This window comes from Apodemus sylvaticus, chromosome X (genome assembly GCF_947179515.1).
Source record: "Apodemus sylvaticus chromosome X, mApoSyl1.1, whole genome shotgun sequence".
NCBI classification, from domain to species: Eukaryota; Metazoa; Chordata; class Mammalia; order Rodentia; family Muridae; genus Apodemus; species Apodemus sylvaticus.
Window position 1 is genome coordinate 130,139,737 of NC_067495.1, and position 17,622 is coordinate 130,157,358.

Here is a 17,622-nt window from a genome sequence, read left to right on the forward strand (position 1 = left end):
GGCCCCCCAAACAGCCCAGGGCTTGGGTGCATGCCAACGCCTGTCGGGCTTAGACCCCCACGATGTTGGCCTCGGGCTAAGTCTGCATACCTCAGGCTGTCCGTTCTCTCTGGCTTCTGAGAGCCAAGATGGTGGAGAGCCTCTTGAAACTGAGTGGCGGGAGGCAGAGTTCTGATGTGGCTTCAGTGTGGTGAAAAGCGCTGTACCTCCACAGCCACTTGCAGCCTGGCTTGCCAGCGATGGTCAGTGGTAGCAGGCATAGGGCCTGCCAGGACCCTGCCGCCTTGGTTCCACTGGTGGTGGCCCTTCCACTGGACGAGCTGCTGCTGCCGCCGCCACTGCCGCCGCCAGCAGGAAATCTTCCCCTATTGCTCTATTTTTAACACATAAAAGATAATTAATCAAGATCTAATGTACTTGTGTGTCCTATGATTAACTACCAGATGAATCTGCTCTTTATCATTTAATCTTCAAGCCACATTAAAATGTTCTTCTCAAAGGCAAAGGGAAAGTGCTATCTCTATGTTGCACCTGTATTGCCTATTTCTCTTCTCATTGCCTACCAACACATTGTTACCTTCCTCTAATACTCACACCCCAATTTCCTTCTAACAGAATTTCAGAATACTCACTTTTAGTCTATGGGCTTCTAGTTTTACATCTTCCCTGTGTCCTCTGCAAGGAATGGCCTGGAGAAATCTTCACAGAATAAATTTTCTATAGTATTTCAAGAATAATCTTACCCCCAAGTGATCTGTATCCTAAAGAAAAAATTATTATTCTCCAAAGGAACTAAGACTTAAATTTAGAACCTTAAAACTTTAGGACCTTAAAATGAAATTGATACCTTGAACTGAGAGTCTAATTGAGAATATAGTCACCAAAGTGGACAAATGGCAGTAAAAACTGTTCCAATCCCATTACTACACCAAAATCCTACATTAGCTGGGAACACAGCACTGCCAAGGTTTTCTAATTTTAAGCCAACCATTTCCTGTTTTTTCCCTAAGTCCATTTATATTGCATTTCCTATTACTCACACATTTGCAAGCATGTTAACCTATGACCTCCTGACTTCTTCAGCAGTGATATATATGCATCTACAGCCCAAGCTAGACCCACAGACTTCTAACATTCTTGAACCATTGTCTTTACAAATGTGGAGATCCATTCAACAATTATTCCTTCCCATCATTTTCTATATACAGTAAAATTGAGGTTTGGTTTTCATTTTGTCTTCATAGATTTGGTCCTGGGATTTTGACTTTAGAGAGTAATTTTTCTGAGAATCTTTGTTAGCTCTACTTCTTGTTGGTGAATGTCATGAGGGGAATGTCAGAAATGGAGATCTCTGGCTGTCTTTCTCTGTGCATCCCTAATCCCAATCAAAAGAATCACTCACAAGTATTATTTATATACACTCAATAAATCAGTCAATCAATAAATATATATAAATAAATAGCAAATAAAAGAAAGAAGGAAGGAAAGAAGAAAGGAAGGAAGGAAGAAAAGAAGGAAGAAAGGGAAAACCCATGGGAATCAGAAATAAAGGGAAAAAAATTTAAGTGTTTGTAGTATAAGGAACTGCCAATTCATAATTTACACTCAATTAAATCAAAAAAGTAATTTTCCTGTAAGGGTTTAACTTTGAAAGGAGATCAGTGCTGTACACAGTATTCTCTTTTCAGGAGAGAAGCAGAGATAGCTATTTTTGAATAGCAATGTAAGAGAGGTAAACTTCACCACAACCTATTCCTTCCCAAACATCGCAAACACTTCTACTGAGAAAAGAAAGGTGACAGGTAACCTAGGTGACGTTTCAGCCAATGATCGAATTTCTAATTTGCAAGTTGTAACACAAAAACTGAAGTGACATGAAAAATCAAGACAACACAATGCTTCTAAACACTATAAATCCCAGAGCAATAACTCTCAGGAAGAATGCCTTAGATGAAATTCCAGATAAAAATTGAAAACTTTGAAAAGCTTATATATATGCTCAAGGAGAACACACATGAACTGGATAGATTTCAAGAGCATACAAACATTTGAATGCAATATGAAAGTCAATATGGGATATAAAAACTAGGATCCAAGTAAGAATTAGAAATTTTGAACGAAAAAATCTTAAATAGTGGGAATAAAAATTTCAATGTGTTAAATTTAAAGCTCAGTAGAAAGTGGTACCAACTGGTAAGAAGAAATAGCATGGTTGGGGAAAAGGTAGAAAAATGGGTTCATTCAGTCAACAATGATATGTTTAAGTAAAAACAAATGATTTTTCCATTTGAATAAAAATATGTGAACTAACACATAATCTTAGGAATCTAGTGACTTAGACTCATGAAGATCATGAGATGACATTGTCTTGAAACATCACCCATTTATCCTACTTTTCTTAACAGGGAGACATATAATATTTGATTTAATTTTTTGACAATTTCTACATGGAAACAGTATATATTGATCATATCCAACTCCCCATTCCACTCTCCACTGAAGAACTGTAGACTTACCAGGGGCTACACTCTGAGAGAAAACTGTTTTTTCTTCTCTCAGCAGATAAGGATTGCTAATGGCTGTTCATCTTTGGGGTGTGATTCTGTGCCCAACTCATCCTCTCCATGTTGAAATTTGATTTGCTGTGAGCCTTCCCAGGTTTGTGCCCACTGTCCCAACCACTGTGAGTTAATGCATGCAGTCTACCTGCTGTGTCCAGAAGATATTTTTTCCTACTTGTCATCCACTGCCTCTAACTCTTGCATTCCTTCCTCCTGCTCATCCATAATTGTCCTTGAGCCTTGGAAATGGGAAGTGCAATATTGTGTTCCTGTTAGGTTTGAGCATTTCACAGTCTCTTATTCTCTGCATCTTTGGTCAGTTATGCAGTACTTTGTTAGTCACCATCTACTAAAAACTGAAGATTCTCAGATCAAGAATTAGAGATGCATTGGTCAATGGGTATAATGAAAAATCTTTATGGGTTAATTCAATTCTTTTAGCAGCATATTAGCAGTTGGTTGCCCTAATGGCCTATGACCTATCTAGCCATAGTTTCATGATTCAATAATAGTACCATTATAGGTTTGGTCTCATGGAGTGGGACTTAAATCCAATCATAATGTAGTTGGTTGCACCCATAATGTTCATGACATTATTATCTTTCCAGGCCAATCATTATCACAGCTCAACGGGTTCATAGCTGAATATGATTAATGAGTTCTTTTGACCTTCAGGAGTTTCCACAGCATCTTCCAACAATATGAGAGTTAGCCAGTAGGAATGAAGTTTCTAGGTCTGTGCTAGCTTGATTTTGACATGTTCTGAATCAAGCCTGTGGTATCTTCAGCAATAATATATTTCTGTTAACTTCAAAAGGGTAAGCAAAGAAATGAGTAGTCTTCAATGTTTGCAATTCTATGAGACTCTACTGGCCAACAACTCCATAAGGTGTATTCCATTACTGGCCCTGCACTTTGTGTTTGTTGGCCTCTGCTCTTTAGTAGCAGCACTACTCCCCCGTTATAGGGTAATTCTATTTTAACTCTCGTGCTACATATATATCATATATATGTATGCATGTGTGTATATATATACATTGTTTATATGTGTTAATATGTATGTGAGTATATGAAGGTATATGCATGTGAATATAGAATACATATGGAGCTTCTACAATAGTAGGTTCCTCTATGTCTTTTCAAAATATCATTAGTGCTATTTACCTCTCCTCATAAGCCCTCCTCTACTCTACCCCCAACTTTTCCACCCCAGTTTAATTCTCCCTGTTCTGTTATTTCTTTTTAACCCTTTATACTAGTACATTTCATCTCCTCTTCCTTGAATGTTCCTCCTTGAATGGCCCCTTGGTAATTTCCTGACCTCATGGGTTATTACAAATAAACAAATCTCTAAAGGATAGGAATTGAAGAAGAATGTCATACCAAAAACATAGAAATGATTTTCAATATAATCATAGCAAAAAATTACCTAAAATCTAGGAAAAGAGATGCCTTTTAAAGTACAAAACATAAATAGGGAGGACAAGAAAAGACATTCTCTATGCAATATTATAATCCAAACAGTAACTATACAAAACAAAGTAAATGTATTGAAATATGGAGAAAACACTGTCATATATAAATGCAAAATTTTTAGTATAATAGTTGATTTACTTATAAAAGTTTTCAAAGCAGTTGGGCATGGTGGCACACCCATTTTTTTAAAAAAAATATTTCATTTATTTACATTCCAGCCCTTGCCACCCCTTCTGGTTCCCCCTCTGGCAGTTCATCCCATTCCTCCTCCCCCTTTCCTACAATAGTTCTCCCCACCACCACAAGGCCTCCCCCTTACCTGGGTTCTCAAGTGTCTCCAAGATTAGGCACATCTCCCACTGAGGCCAGACTAGTTAGTCCTGTGCTATATATGTGCTGGCTTGGGGGAGAGGGATTGGAGGGTACTCAGACCAGCCTGTGTATACTGCATGGTTTGTGGATCCATCTCTGGGAGCTCCCTGGGGTCCTGGTTAGTTCAGATTGCTGGTCTTCCTATGGAGTCACCCTTCCCTTCATCTTCTTCATTTCTTCCCTTAATTCAACCATAGTGATCACCGACTTCAGTTCAATGGTCAGGTGTAAGTATCTACATCTTAGTCAGCCGCTGGTATGGCCTCAGAGGACAGCCATACTAGGCACCTTTCTGTAAGCACACCATAGCATGAGTAATAGTGTCAGGCCTTGCTGCCTCCTCCCACTCACAAGACGGATCCAAAGTTGGGCCGGTCATTGTACTGCCTTTCCTTCAGTCTCTTCTCCATTTTTGTCCATGAAATACTTTTAGACAGGAACAATTCTGGTTCAGAAAGTTTGACTGTGGTTTAATAACCCATCCATTCACTTGAGGTCCTGTCTATCTAATGGAGGTGGGCTCTTCAAGTTCCCTCTCTACATTGCTGGTCATTTTGGCTAAGGTCACCCCCATTGAATCCTAAGAGTCTCTCAGCTCCTGGGTCTCTGGTACTTTCTAGAGGGTCCCCTCCATCCCTCCCCTGAGGCTGCATATTTCCATTCATTCTCCTGGCCCTGTGGGCTTCTCTCCTGTACTCTCCTCCATACCTGATCCGGTTCCCCCCTTTCCTTGCCCCTCTCTCACCCAGGTTCCTCCACCCCTCTGCCTCCCGTGGTTATTTTCTTCCTCCTTCTAAGTGGGACCGAAGCTTCCTCACTTGGACCTTCCATCCTGTTACACTTCTTATGGTCCATAGGCTATACCCTAGGTATTCTGTACTTTTTGGCTAACGTCCACTTATCAATAAGTACGTACCATGCATGTCCTTTTGGGTCTGGTTTACCTCACTCAGGATGATATTTTCCAGTTTCATCCATTTGTCTGAAAGATTCATGATGTCCTCATTTTTAATAGCTGGATTGTATTGCATTGTGTAAATGAACCACATTTTCTGCATCCATTCTTCTGTTGAAGGACATCTGGTTTGTTTTCAGCTTCTGGCTATTACAAATAAGGTTGCTATGAACATAGTGGACCACATGTTCTTGTAGTATTGTAGGGCATCTTTTGGGCATATGGGTGGCACACACTTTTAATCCCAGCACTTGGGAGGCACTTGGGAGGCAAGTGGATCTCTGTGAGTATGAGGCCAAACTGATCTACAGACTGAGTTTTAGTATGTACGCAGTGAAACCTTGTCTCAAACATAAACAAATAAACAAAAATTGTTAAAAGCAAGAAGTCCTGGGAAAGATGTATTTCAAGTTCTGGATGACCCCATCTGTAAACCAAGACATCTATACTCAGTAAAATTATCTGCCATCATTTATGGGAAAAGAAAAACTTTCATTAATAAAAGTAGGATTGAATGATTCCAGCTCTACAAAAGTTACCAAAAGAAATTCTTTGGGCTGAACAGAATGATAAAATATATTCAAGATGCTACATATTGTTAGAGTAATAATTAAATAGATATGGTATAGGAAACCACCAAACATTACCAAACCAACAAAATGACAGAACGTATACCTTCATGTAATAACTGTACACTAATGGCCTCAATTCCCTGGCAATAAAACACAGTCCAGCAGATTTGATTTTGCAAAGTGTTTGTCTATTTGTTGCCTCCAAGAATGTAGCTCAAAATCAATATCAGATACAATCATTGAGGGAAGGATGGGAAATGTTATTCCAGCAAATGTAATTAAGAAACAAGCAGGTGTCACTACAGTCCTACCTGATTAAACAGACCTCGCAGCAAAACAAATCAGGAGAGAGAAATAAGCTCATTCCAATTTGATTTATAGAACAGTCAATCAACATGGGATCACAATGGAGCAGGGCAGGTGCCTCAGCTGGTAAATTGCTTAGTGTGAAAACAGAAAGACCCAAGTTTGGATCCTCAGCACCTACCTACAACCCAGGCATTGCAGTGTGCATGTGAATCCCAGCACTGAGAAGCAGACACAGGCAGATTAAATCTTGTTGACCTGATACTGCAAGCACCAGGTTCAGTGAAGGGTACCTTGTCTCAAAGAAAGGTGATGAAGTGCTTAAGAAAGACATCCTGATGTAAAAATCTAGCTTCTTCTCTCATCTGCATGGGTATATACACCCACCTACACTCATATACTCAACACATGTACACATACACACACACACACACACACACACACACACACGTGCGTGCGCCTCTCAAACACAAATAAAAAAGAGGACACTATTATTCTAAACACACTGAACACTGGGTCATCCAATTTTGTAAACAGCTAAGATAAAAATTTATATAGTAATACCAACACATTAATATTGTATGATTTAAAACTAATCTGGACCCTTAGGGGCTCCCAGAGACTGAAACACTAACCAAGAAGCATAGACAGGCTGGACCTAGTCCACCTCACTGTTACCCCAACTGGAGTGTCTTGTCTAGCCTCAGTGGGAGAGGATGTACCTAGTTCTGCAGTGACTTGAAATGCCAGAATGGGTTTCTATGGGTGTGTGTGTCGGGGGAGGAATCTCTCCCTTCTCAGAGATGAAAGAGAGGGGGATGGAGAAGGAACCATATGAGTGGGGACTGGGAGGAGAGGGGGGCTATGATGTAAATGGAATAAATAAATAAATAAATAAATAAATAAATAAATAAATAAATGTAAAATGCTGTGTGATTTAACTATCCCACTGTCACTAATAGACATGTTACCCTGATAAAAATTAACAACAGTTAAATGACATCATGTTCCACTCAAACACTGAAGATTATACAATTCTCTCAATAACCCATGTAAATTTATCCCAAATAGATTGTTTTTTAGGACACAAAACAAGGCTCAAGAAATCACATAGGAATATGGAAGTAACTTTCTGTGAACTGTTGCCCAGAAAGAAACAAAGCTAGGAAATGAGAGCAGATAGGAACTACAGAAAGTGTATAGGCGCGTGGAGATTAAACCAAATAGTACTGAGTAACTGAGAAATTCCAGAATGAAACAAATACTCATACCATTGAAAGAAAATGGAAAAACAACATACCCAAATCTATGGGATACAATGAAAACAATCTTTAGAGGGAAGAGTTATCAGCATCTACATTAAGCCATCAAAGTGATCCTGAATAAATAAAACAATGGTGCTCCTCAAAGCTTTAGATGAACAAGAATAAGTCAAACTCAAAAGTAGTGGTTGGGAAGAAATAATATCAGGGGAGAAGAATAGGGCATCTACATAAAAAACACCCAAGGATCAGGGCATCAATGAAGTGGAGGCCAAAAGAACAGGAGAAACAGAAAGTGGGGTTGAAAGTGGTGACAATCATTTACACATATAAACTCATTGCAGCTGTGATGACCTGGACAGGGTCAAACCAAAGATATTAGTCCATAGTCAGCACTAATTGGATGCAGTGAGTTACAAAGCAAATGGAGAGGACATGGAGCAGGGAAGGAGAGTGTGTTGAGTGCCCAAGGAGAGCAGGAGAGGGGAATTAGGATAGATAGGAACAAGATGCTATGTTTACAGTATGAAATTGCCACACTGTAAATGAAAAGATCTCTGATTAAAAGGTCAGTGGGGAAATTAATGAAAGAGAAGAGAACTGAGCCTACTTATTTATTTATTTATTTATTTATTTATTTATTTATTTATTTATTTATTTTCAGACAAGGTCTTGCTCTGTAGTCTTAGGTGGCCTGGAAATTGCTATGTATACCAAACTCATCTCGAACTAATAGGAATCAACCTGCCTCTGACTCTTGAGGGCTGGGAATAAAGGCATGTGTCACCATGCCTGGTATCATAAGCCCAATTAAACAAATAAAAGAGAGCTAAAAGAACCCAAACTAATAAAATTGAGTTGAAAGCAGATAATAACTAAATTCAGAAAATTATAAAGACATACTGTAAAAACCCATTTTGCTAAGCACAGTGGCTGATCCCAGCACTGGCAAGCACTAGGAGGCACTGAGGAGGCAAAGTTACATGGTTTCATGAGTACAAGACTGTCCTGGTCTACACAGTGAGTTTAAGACTTGTCAGGAAAACACAGTGAAACCCTGTCTCTAAAATAAAACAAAGAAACAAAATCTTATATACCACCAATGAGGAAATTCTCAAAGAACTGCATGACTTTCCAGATGATGTTCTGGATGCCTTACTGAAGTTAAACCAAGAAGAGACAAATGAGACAAGTATGGTATTTATTTTTATTTAAATCTTGTATTATTTCATATATATTTTTTCACGTGGATGTTCTGTCTGTGCTATGTCCACAAATATCAGATGAGAACATCAGATCCCCTATAGCCAGGGTTGCAGGAAGTTGTGTGTCACCTAACATGGGTACTGGGGAACCAAACTTAGGTCCTTTCTAAAAGCAGCAGGTAGTCTGAACAGTTACAAAAGATATTGAATCAGCATTGTGATTCAAATGAGAAGAAAACATATCCCAACAAAAATGTCTGGGTTCACATGCATTCTTTGTCTAAATTACCAAAACTTTAAAGAAGTTTCAAAACTGATCATTCTCAAACTATTCAATAAAATATAAAAGAAAGGAATATTTCCAAACTCTTTTTAATGAACTCAGTATCTGGTTTGGGTACAACAAAAACTGAGAATTCCAGATCCAGTCTCCCTCACACACACACACACACAAATTCTCAATGAAATACTTTACAATCTGAGTTTAAGAATATAGCAGGAAGATCAGTCATTATGATCAAATTGTCTTCCTTCCAGTAATGTAGCAATGGCTCATTATATTTAATCATTAAATGTAATGTATCATAGAAATGAACTCAAGACAGAAATTTCATCATTATCTCAAAAATACAGAAACCTTTATCAAAATTCAACATCCCTTCATGATTAAAAGTACTCCACCTACTAGAAATAGTGGCAGTATATCTCAATGTAATAAAAGCTGCATGTGACAGGCCTATAGCCAATATGATCCTAAGGCACCCTATACATGATCGGTTTATTTTGGCTTATGGTTTTATAGCAGAGCATCTCAACTTGTGGGTTATGACCCTTTTGGGGGGATATCAAACATCCCGTTCACAAGGGTTGCATATCAGATATTCTGCACATCAGATGTGTACATTATGATTCAAATCAGTAGCAAAATTACAGTTATGAAGCAGCAACAAAAATAATTCTGTTGGAGGGTCACCACAACCTTCACACACTGTTGATTGAATGTGAACTGATGTATCCATTATGATCAGCATTGTGGAGGTTTCTCAGAAAACTAAAACTAGAACTACCATTTGAAGCAGCTATATCACTCCTGGGCATACAACCAAAGGACATATTATTCTAGCACAGAGATAATTTACACATCCATGTTTATCCCTGCTCTCTTTACAATAGCAAGGAAATGAAATATTCCTAAAATATTGGCTTTTAAATGTTCCATTTCTATTTTCAACAACCCAGAACATTGTTTTGGCCATTGCTGCCCATAATCGTCTGCTAAAATAACATACTCGGTGGCTGAAGTAGTAGACATGTATTTTCTCAGAGTTCAGGAGGATGGAAATCCAAGATCAAGGTGGTTGTATTTTTGGTTTCTGGCAAGGCCCTACTTCTCATCTTGAAGGTGACCAACTACTTGCTATATCCTTGTGTGGTTATTCCTTGGTGCATAGAGTAATATCTAGAGTGCTGAAAATCTGCCCTCTTCCTCAAAATCCTATCACACTAGGACCGCAAATTTAACCTTAATTGCTTCCCCAAAATTCTTTCTCCAAACACAATTATATTAGAAGTTAGGGTGTCAATGTATGAACTGGGCTTCTGGAACATTTCAGGCTATCATGTGGCCATAGTCTGCTTGACAGATGTAATATATTTCCAAAATATTAAGATGCATGTCTCATGGTCTAGATAGGGCATTTTCCTTTGGTTAGAGGTTACAAGGACCTATGCATATGCACTGTAATAAGGACATCAATAATAAAAAAGAAAATTGCAGAGGAATGGAATGTCAGATTCTACTATACCAAAAAGAAAGTAGTAGCCTATGAATAGTTTAAAAAAAGACATGAGAAAAAAACACTAAAATTATCGAGTCTATCTTCTCTTATTAGCAGGTAATTTACATGCATATCGATGAAACATTCTTTTGGGATGAATGAAAATTTATATGAACAATCTATAGCTACAAGGGTCTTACTTCAGATCCCTTGACCAAAAAATAGATTCAAAATGAAAGGATAAAAATATAATTCATACAAATAATAACAAAACATACTGCGGGAGCTCAGACAAAGATGGATGCTATATCAGTGATGCCTATGTAAAACACATCTAATATGGTGCCATAATTATGCCTTTCATTCCAGCACCCAGGAGAAGTCAGGATAACTGAGTAGTTCAAAGCCAGTCTGAGCTTCAGAGCGACACTATCTCAAAACAAACAGAAAAGGACCTGTAGAGATAGTTCAGTGATTAAGAACACTTGCTGCTCTTCCAGAGGACCAAAGTTCTGTTCCTAGAAGTTTTAGGGCATCTGATGTCCTCTTTGGCCTCTGTGCGCAACTGCACACACAGTGAGACATAAAAACACAAATAAAATTAAATCTTAACAAGAAAGAACGACTGAAATGTGAATTACTGACAATTTTAAGTGTTGAAAGGGATGCTATGTAAGAGGAACTTGTAAATTCCTGTGGCAGTCTCTTGTATACTTAAAATTTGAATCTGGATATTAATTGAGTGTGCAACTCCTAGATAGCTACATAAAAATTAAAACATATGTTCCTAAAAAACTCTTCACATGCATACTTATAGGACTTTTGTTCATAAGCACCAGTTTGCTAACAAGTCCAATATTCTTTTGTTTTGTTTTGTTTTGCTTTTTGTTTTTTGAGACAGGGTTTCTCTGTATAGCCTTGGCTGTCCTGGAACTCACTCTGTAGAACAGGCTGCCCTCGAACTCAGAAATCTGCCTGCTTCTGCCTCCTGAGTGCCGGGATTAAAGGCGTGTGCCACCACTGCCCGACAAGTCCAATATTCTTAAGTGAACGAGAAATGTCCCATGATTGGAATAGCATTTGGTCATAAAGGAAACAACTGACACACACATAACAACTTGCATGAATCTCAAAGTATTACACTAAGTGAATTATGGAATCACAAAAGGTTGTGACTGCTGTTTCCATTTCAGTAACACTCAAAAAGGGCAAAACCATAGAGATATAGAATAGGCCAAGAACTTCCAGTGATTAATGGTGAATAGAGAATGTAATTATAAAAATAGAGCCCAGCCAATTCTTTATAAGGATAGAAGTTATCTGTATTCTCATTGTGTTGATGGCTACATAAATCTATACCTGTGTTAAAACATATGGAACAGTACAGTTGTGCAATCAGAAAAGTCTAAATTACTTCATGACAATTCAAACATAAATTTAAATAAACCAAAGGAAGAGGAGCTAAGAAGGGTCAGGTCTGAAACAGCATGTCTGTAACAATCCGCTTTACTTAGAGAATCAACAAAGCCTTAGCATGTTCTTTAAAATCTAGTAAAATAGGAATGGAAGTCACATAACAAAGGATAGAGATATAAAGCAGAAGGGCGACAAAAGGATCTTTGAAAGAAAGGCCAAGGCATGATATGATGTAAATACATAGAAGTGAGAAAATGAGCCTTCTTTTTTAGTAGCAGAAAAGGCATATGCATGCTGGTTTAAACGAGTCAGTATCTGAGATAAGACATTTTTTTTTTGTTCTTCAAAGCCATGGTAATAGTCACTTTCTATCTTTTTTAGTTGGGAAAGTGAATGCAGATGTATGCCTCGGCTGGTGCGAGCCTTTCCAGGGCTGCTATGCAGAGGCCTCAGCTTCACTTAACCAAACTCTTAAAACTCTCTGCTAACCTTGTAAGCGTCATTGTTACGTTTGTATAACTCCCTTCTGTAAGCCTGCCCAAATTTGTTTCAAGTGAAAGCAAAGTTCCCTACCCTCTTATCTTCTAGTTGCTAAGTGCCAAAGCTTGTCCTTGAATCAAATCTGTAACTCACAGGGTCAAAGTTGTTGTGTGAGCTAAAGTCCTCATTTGACAGCAAAAAAGAAATGATTCTTTTTTATTTAATGAAAATGAGTATTTTTTAATCTTTATCCAGATCACAGTCCCTCTCCCTCTTCTCCTCCCAGCCCACCCTCCCATCTCTCTTCCCACCTCTTTTCCTTCTCTCCATAGAAGGGGAAGCTTATGAATACCAACCACCTCCCCATCCCCCACCCCCCTCCACCCCCACCCACCCCACCCCTTCCACCCCAACCCTCCCACCCTCCCACCCCCCTGCACATCAAGTTTCATCGGGACTAAGCACATCCTCTCTACTGAAGCCAGACAAGGCAGCCCAGCTAGGGGAAAGGGATCCAAAGGCAGGCAACAGAGTCCAAGTCAGCTCTTTGATCCATGGTTCAGTCTCTGTGACCCCCATGAGCCCAGGTTAGCTGACTCCATAGGTCTTCTTGTGGTGTTCTTGACCCTTGTGGCTACCTCGATCCTTCCTCCAAAAATTATTCTTTAAAGACCATGACACAACTACAATGTGTATTTTTTTCTGCTATAGGTTACTATGAAAATTGCAAAATAACAATGAAAATATTGGGAATTTCTGTTGAAGGGCAATACAGAAAGTAATTTTGGAAACTTTGGACTGAGTTGAGGAACCAAGGACATTCAGTATCCACTCCGATAAATACTCAGAAAAGTGTGAGATGACACAACTTTTGTGTCCAATATGAATGTTCTCTGTTTTAAAGCAATTTTCTAAAAAAAAGAGATAAGACTCAGGTCTCAGTTTTTTAAAAGGCATGAGCCACATTAAGTATTACCAGGCAGGGATCTACCTAGATCAACTGATTCTTCATTAACTACATCATTTAGAAGAAAATATCATAATGAGGTGTTCAATGCAATTAAGGGAAGTGTTGATGGACAAGATTTGTCTGCATGCTGGGTGCATTTGGGAAAGCCACAGCTTGCAATGTCTGTTTTCTTTTTCCTTAAAGGGAAGATCTCAAATGGCAAAATGCTGAAGGCAGTTGATTTTCAAAATGCCTCTGAAAGCTAAGAGGGTGATAATTGGAGGAAAGCCATGAGAATCCATACAGAGGAAAACCAAGAAAGAAAAACTTCAGAAGATTCAATTGGCAGAAACGTAGAAAAGGGATATGGAAAAAGAACACTGAAGAAACCACGGTGTGGAAGAGCATCTAGGCAGTGATAGCTTGGAATTGTCAAATCTCAACTCTGAGAACTAGAATTCCCATCATCAAGAAATATTTCTTCCAATTACTTTTAGTTATCAACCAATATGATCCCTGTTTCTGTTGTTGAACATTCTACAAGGATTATATAACTTGTTGTGTAGTTATTCAATTTAAAATTTCAATAGTATTTTAGAGTTGTAATAATAAGAAAGCCAAAGGCTTATCTAGTCCTCATTTAGTCAGCTTTTCTGGTGCCCTTCTTTCATATTTCCATCTGGTATCATATTTCCATCTGGTATCATTTTTCCTTCTGCCTGAAGGAAATCCTGAAACATGTCTTAGAGTGTCAGTTCCTTGGTTGATGGGTTTTATTTTCCTGCTTCTTTGCACACCTGGTAATTTTTGAGTGGGTGCCAAGCACTGTGAATTTTACCTTGTTGGATACTATAGATTCTTAGATTCCTATAAATATTCTTAAACTCTGCCTGGGATGCTGTTAAGTTATTTGGAAATAGTTTCATCCTTTTTGGTCTAGCTTTTGTGATTTGTTAGACAGATTCAGAGTAGTGTTTAGTCTAAGCCTAACTCTACCCCACTCTTGAAGCAGGCCCCTTCTAAGCATTTTCCCTCATGCTCTATGAATTAAAAAGTTTTCTGACCTGGCTGATTAGGAACAAGCACCATTCTTTCTCTGTGTGAGCACTAAGTACTGCTACGTCTAATTCTTTGGGTGCTTCTGTCGCTTGCCTTGGTTATTATTTAGTACTTTACTAAATGCTTAACCAGGTCCCTCTGCAAACCCTCAAGGTTCTCTGGGAGCAATGTGTGCTTCCCCAATACATTGTTTGTCTGGAATTCTAGCTTCCATTTCCTTAATTCAGGGAATGTGTTAGGTTCTAACTATATCCTCTCTCCTGGAACAATCCAGAAACTCTCTCAAGTTACACGGTCCCCAAGAAACCAAACAGCCATCCTTACCTATGTAGCTTTAGTGACTCTTGAACTTTGTGATTTCATTTCCAGTAGTGGGAAAACCATTGTTTCATGGACTTTTATTTGGTCTTATTGTGTCTGGCAGGAGGACAGAGATTACGTTATCTTGGACAGCAATAAGAGTCCCATTTGAGTTGAAGGTCATAAACCACACAATTCTATCTCTTTAGACTTTGACAAACAGCTGTGAGAAATTCTGATACCTATTTCTTAGAAACTTGTTCCTTGTAAGTTTTAGACCTTACAGTTCCCTAAAATCTCAAATCAAAGATTTCTATTCATATACAGAACTTCTATAGGCGAGTGAATTTTAATATCTAATTTTATTGCACAAACCCTGAAAAACAACATTGCTTAATATTACCTGGAGGTTATTTTTTCTGGGGAGATAGAACATGCTTTAAGATTTTAAGCCCCAATGTTTTTATGCTCACTATTGCTTTTTTTCTGTTTTGTTTTGTTTATTTGTTTTGGACTTTGGGTCCCCAACTTTGGAATTGCTTTGTTATTTGGGGCCCTTGGTGATTTCACATAAACTTGGTTTGTTTGTTGATTTTTAGTTTCAGTCAAGAAGCTCATTGGTGTTTTGATGGGGAGTACATTGATTATGTATCTTAATTTCAGTATAAACTTTGGGTTTACTCCTAAACATATATATGTTGAATATTTGCTATGTGCCACCAAACGAGATAGAGCCCCATTCTGGCTAGTTTTATGAAACAAAACAACTTGAAACAAGCTAGAGTCATTATGAAAGTGGGAATCTTAGCTGAAAAAATGCCCCCAGCACACTGGCCTGTGGGCTAGCGTGTGGTGTATTTTCTTGAGTGATAATTGGTGCAGGAGGGCCTAGCGCACTATGGCAGTGACACCTCAGACTGGTGATTCTGACTGATGCAAGAAAGCAGGCTGAGAAAGCTGGTAAACCCCACTCCTCCATAGCCTATTTTTCCTCTCCTGTTCCCAGTTCTGGTTATGTTTAAGTTCTCTCCTTAATGGATATAGCTGTGAACCTGTAAGTTGAAATACACACAGCCTAAGTTGCTTTTGGTTGTGATGTTTTATCTTAGCAATAGAAATCCTAAGACAAGGAGTGAGGAGCTAGATTCAAAAATGTGTTTTCTCAGATCTTAAGTAACCTGTATCTCAGGATGAGTAGTAGGCAAAAGGAGTTAACAAATTAAAAAAAAATTAACAAAACACACAAGGGCAACATAGCAAGCTCTCAGTACAGGTAATAATGCAGAGAACTTGTGGTTTTTGAATGGGAAGGTCTTAAATGGTGGGTGACACTTGAGCAAGGTTCTGTAGGGAATGAGGAGCAGAGCCAAGCATGTATTGTTTGGAAAGGGGTTTCTACTCTTATACAGAGCTTCTATAGACAGGTGAATCTTCATTTTGATATTTAATTTTATTACACACACACACTGAAGAACAAGGTTGCTCTTGTTGCTAGTTTGTTTGTTTGTGGCTTTAGGTCATGGTGTTTTATCTTAGCAGTTTTCTTTATTCTCAAGCAGAGAAACCAATTATGTGCAAAAGTTAAAAAGCTAATGCCTAGACTGTTTTGAGTAGCAAGATGGCTTGGGTGACTAGAGAGGGTACAAGAAAGGGTCAGCTGGGCAGGAAGGCAGAACCACGAATTGGACAGAGGCCCATTCTGTTTTTTATTCAAACAGACCCAGGAGATTATTAAAAGTTTTAAGCAGAGGAATACCAGTAAAGTTTTATATAGATTACTTTGGGTCTTGTTCTGGTAGTGTGGAGAGGGCAAGGGATAATCGATACCAACCCAATATAAGGCTGAGCCCTAGGAAAGGTGGTAAGTGATTGCATTGTGGATATCCTTGTATGCTACAAGCAATGGCACTTGCTGATGAATATCTTTTTAGTTTTTTTTTAATTATTCCATATGTATTGTTGTTTATTTGCACGTGTGTCTATTGCCTTCAGACACCAGAAAAGGATGTTGGATTCCCTGGACCTGGAGTTACAGGTAGTTGTGTGCTACCATGTGGGTGATGTGAACCAAACTTGGTACCTGTGCTAGATCAGCCAGTGCTCTTAACCACTGATCAATCTTTCCAGCCCCACGAATCATCTCTGTTAAGATTCTAGAAAGGACATGACCTAGAGTACCTTTAGGGATAAGGTACTAGGGTAACAGAAAGGACAGAATTATTATTCCTGACATGGAAAAAAAATAAAACTACGAAAACCAGTTTTGAGGGGAGTAGGTTGCAGGCTTTGGACATGTGAAGGAGAAGCTGTTGGCTAGATAGCTAAGTGGTAATATGTGGAATTCTTTGTAGAGTTCTGGGTTGCACTCAGAAAAAATTATTTGGAGCTATTAGCATGAGTGATAGTACTTGCTAAAAAGAAAAGACTCTGAGGTTGAACTCTGTGGAATTCACATATTCAGAAGCCAGGGGGTAAAGATGCCATTAGCATAGGCATTTGCAAAAGAACAGTTAAAGAGGTGGAACAGGTTGTCCTGAAAGCCATGCCTAAAGAGGACAAAGCAATAGGTTTTGTCAAGTGGGGCTGATGGGTTAACTAAGATAACCAAGAACGAATTGCCTGCACTGGGAGGTCAGTGATGACTTTGATAAGTGCCATGTCAGTGGAGGAACAGACTCAAAGAATGATTGGCAATGGTTCATGAGAGAACCGGACGAGTGGAAATTAGGACAGGGATTCCATCACTTCTAAGGATTTCTGCTGTAAACACAAAAGCCAGGGTGGTACAAACAAGGAGGTAACACATAGAGAAAGGGATCTTACTGTACCAAGTTTTTTAAACAGAAGAGATGCTTGAATGTGAGAAAACTCAGACAAAAGAATGGAGAATTGGTAATATAATGGAACAATCAAAGAAACATTGACGTAGTA